Source organism: Hippoglossus stenolepis, chromosome 1 (genome assembly GCF_022539355.2).
Source record: "Hippoglossus stenolepis isolate QCI-W04-F060 chromosome 1, HSTE1.2, whole genome shotgun sequence".
In the NCBI taxonomy this organism is placed as follows: Eukaryota; Metazoa; Chordata; class Actinopteri; order Pleuronectiformes; family Pleuronectidae; genus Hippoglossus; species Hippoglossus stenolepis.
This window is the reverse complement of record NC_061483.1, coordinates 32,788,201-32,792,399: the sequence shown is the minus strand read 5'-3', so window position 1 is coordinate 32,792,399 and position 4,199 is coordinate 32,788,201. Positions and strand designations below refer to the sequence as shown.

The window sequence follows — 4,199 nt, the reverse complement described above, 5'->3', positions numbered from 1 at the left end:
TGATGTGCTGTAAACAGACACCACCCCTCGTTTGAATGTTCTGGACATTTTCCTGTTGTTGTGAAAATGTCTGACCCTGACAATCTGCTGCGTTTTTCACATGTGAAATTTAACGGACAATTAAATTCACTGATAACAGTTCAGGACTGATAATGGCTTATACAGTCCCTGACAAAAGTCTTGTCACTTATCCATTTTGTAGAAACAACAGCTTATAACCTGACTTTTAATTTATCCATTGGTTTTAGAAATGGCTCATATGAAAGCTAAAACCCTCCCAAATTATGTTTAATATACTAAAATAAATTTGCTTCACTGAAGAAAGATTGATCATTTAATGAACACAGAAAGGTCAGATTTTGGCAAGACAAAAGTTTTGTCGCCTACAGAGAGTAATGTGAAAATTGAACAAATAATTTACTTCAAATACAAAAATATGTTGCATAACATCAGTGAATTAAGTAGTGGTGCTGTGAGATCCATATTTAATATCTTGTATGACTTCCATGAGCTTGAAGGACTGCATCCATGCGGTTCGACAATGATTCATACAATTTATTGATGAAGTCATCAGGAATAGCAAAGAAAGCAGTCTTACATGCCTCCCAGAGTTCATCAAGATTCTTTGGTTTCGTCTTCCATGCTTCCTCTTTCATTCTACCCCAGACATGCTCAATGATGTTCATGTCTGGTGACTGGGCTAGCCAGTCCTGGAGCACCTTGATCTTCTTCGCCTTGAGGAACTTTGATGTAGAGATGGAAGTAAATTTGACCCCTTGTATGGTTGGGAATGTAAGAGGTAGCTAATACTTCTTGATATTTTAGGCTATTGATATTGCCTTCCACCCTGCAAATCTCTCGCACACCCCCATACTGGATGTAACCCCAGACCATGATTTTTCCGCCACCAAACTTAACTGTTTTCTGGGTGAATCTCGGATCCATGCGGCTCCAGTAGGTCTCCTGCAATATTTGCAGCGGCTGTGATGTAATTCAACCGAAGATTCATCTGAGAAATCCACCTTCTGCCACTTTTCCAGCGTCCATCCTTTTAGCAGGCTATGGGCCTTGGCAAATGCCACACGTTTTTTAATTGCCTTTTGTTTAGTGCTGGTTTCTGGGCACTGATTCGACCATGGAGGCCATTTCAGAGACAGAATTCTACAAACTGTCCTGGTTGACACGGGGCTGAGGTGACCAGGCCTGGTGGAGCTCTGCTGCAGTGGAAAAGGGGCTGGCCTTGGATTTTCGAGCCAACAAACGGTCCTCCCGAGCAGTTGTCTTGTGGGTCTGCCGGACCTGGGCTTGTCAAAACATCTCCAGTCTCTTCAAATCTTTTCTTATTCTTTGTACTTGACGCTGAGACACATTGAAGGTGTCAGCCACCTCAGCAGTGGATCTGGTCTTCAGCCTCTTGATAATCAACGCTTTGGTCTCAGGGTGAATCTTAGGCATGTTGTCAGAGGTCAAGTTGCAGTTGATGTGAAGGTCTGGTGTGCTGGGGTTCTTTTTATACACACCCACTAATTGATTGATCAATTATTGATCACAGGTGAGGCTGTAATCTAGGATTGGGTGCATCATATGACAAGGCGACAAGACTTTTGTCTTTGCAAAAACTGACTCAGTGGGCTTTACCAAGCTGTGAACGTTAGAATGCTTTTCAGCAGTTTCGTTTGGCACCAAAACATTATTTCAAAAGCTGTTGGGATTGAAATTAGCCATTTCTTGTAAAAAAAAATTGATTACAAATATATTTGAGGGGCACTTAAGGTCAACTTGTACCCAAGCGACAATACTTTTGTCAGGGACTGTATGTAGAGTATTAATACTGCTTTACCTTTTTCTAACAGGAAACTGCAGTTCAGTTCAATAAATGGATATAAATCAAGGATGTCTTTGAAATTAACCCTCATTAGATTTTATTTCTTGACTAACTACACAAGACTATTAATACCCAAATCAGCTAGCTCCACAAAACAGGGCCGGCCCTGGCAATGTTGGATTTCAGATTTTCAAGAAACTTTTGAGAACTGTTAGGGACACAACCAAATGCAAATAGGCAAAAACTTCAAAACTGAACACGCCTTGACTTCTTTGCGGCAAAGTCATCAATGACCTGAGAAATGAGACTTTCTGTGACACATCATGGTTTATGCTTATCACTGATAGTCCACTGAGACGCTCTTGGGCCATGGTAGACCTCAAGTATGTGTTGATCAGTTTGAGGTTTGAAAAACTCCTCTCTGCAGCTGCCACAGTCACAGGGATCTTCACAGATATCCTGAGTGCCACCCACATGTTTAAGTAGATCTCTTGCAGTCGCTTCTTGTGCAAAAAATCCAGGATCTCCAATGGCGGTCATGTTGGTTGATGGTAGGTCTGGGGAACTTTTCATTTCCAGGGTGAGTTGTTTTCCATCTATGTCTGACTGTCCACCATAACTTAAAGTGCTGCTCAGTGCTTCACATTTCTGCTCCATCTCTGCATTTGTCATATTGGAGAAGTTCACAAGCACACCAAACACCTCCTTAACCTCACCCAAGGTCTTGAACCTCTCCTGCATCGACCCTATGGCGACATCAACCATAACATTAAAAAATGTAGCCTCCATCCTCCTCAGTGCATCACTGATAGGCTCATCCGGACATTCATATGTGAATTGTCTGCATGTGGACCGTAGCCTCTTCTCTCTCAGGACTGCATCCACATTCAGGTCCTCACACATCTCTCTAGCTGAAACCTGAGCTGAAGCAAAGCCGGTGAGTCTGTAATTTATTAAGAACGTTTTTGCCTTTCCAACCAGATCTAATACAACATCCAGTTGCATAGAGGCAGACTGCATCAGCTTACTCACTCTTTCAATGCTACTGAGAATATCGTACCAGACAACTGAGCAGATGGAGAAGCGCAGATGGAGAAGCGCAGATGGAGAAGCGCAAGGAACCAATTTCCTCAGCTAACGCCTGGGCCTCAATTCTTACTGCAGGATCTGTTGCCTTCTCTTTGACCTCCAGCAGAGCTTCTCTCACTTGTGGGGCCTGGTACCTTACCGCCTCCATGTTAACATGGCTCTCCCACCTAGTGACCATGACTTCAGTGTCATTTCTACGTGATTTTTTTTAAGATGGACCATCTCTGGGTGGATGCTGAAAATAGAGTAAACATCTTATGTAAATAGCCAAAATAACCAATCGCCTCTTGTGAGCTTCGTGCAGCATCTGCCACCACCAGGTTTAATGTGTGAGCTGCACATGGCACAAATAAAGCTCCGGGGTTGATTGCCAGTAATCTGGCCTTTACACCTTTCCCTTTACCCTTCATATTTGCACCATTATCATATGACTGCCCTCTGCAGTCATCGAAAGGTACAGTATGCTCAGCTGCCATTGCCTGGTTGTCTATCGCTTGTCCAGTTTCAAGGCGAATCTCGAAATCTTTCCACATCTTCATACATTGGTGATGCTCAGGGCTATTTTCATGGGATTTTAAAACCTGGGTGGCATTCTTCCAATCATTAAGTCCTTCACTAACCAGTTTAAAATCCTTCTGTGAAAATAACTTGCAGCAAAAGCAAAACAGACTAATTACTTTCTCACCACTGACTAATGTTGAGTAAAAGTAATGACGATGGCAACTCTGTCCATCCTCTCTTTTAGGGAAAATATAATCCCTCTCAACCTTATAAGGTCCTCTGATGATTAATTCTGTCCTAACTTTATCAGAGAGGGCAGGCCAGTCGGCAGGATCCATTGGTGGTGGTTTGACAGGCTCACCAACAGCAGGGATAGATTCAGAAGAGAATAATCTGTGGTCTTTCCAGAAGCCACTGGTGGCACTTATATGAGCAGCTAGGGGCCTCTTCAGCACTAGTAAAAGTGGAAGTAGCCAGAGAGCTTGGTGTTTCATCAGAATCGAATTGCGAAGAGGTAGATGGAGAGGTTGGGTCACCTTGGGGCTGGTTGAGATGAGGTCAACGGCGATGCTGAAGTCACTTGTAAGTAGGGCTGCAACTAACGACTATTCTGATAGTCGATTAATCTATCGATTATTGAAATGATTAATTGACTAATCGGATTATGAATCACACAAATTCTCAATTGCTCTTATTTAGCCATCGGCTTTTAAATTTAGCTTGAGGTTGTTCGCGGCATGTGATGACTGAAAATAAAGACAATAAAGATCGATACTTCATTCAA

The 4,199-nt window shown here is 42.7% G+C and overlaps 1 protein-coding gene across 1 annotated transcript in view; it reads right to left on the bottom strand.

Moving 5' to 3' along the window:
- The window catches only part of LOC118106041 (anoctamin-9), a 207,854-nt gene that overhangs the window by 1,699 nt on the left and 201,956 nt on the right, over positions 1-4,199 (bottom strand). The window lies entirely within an intron of this gene.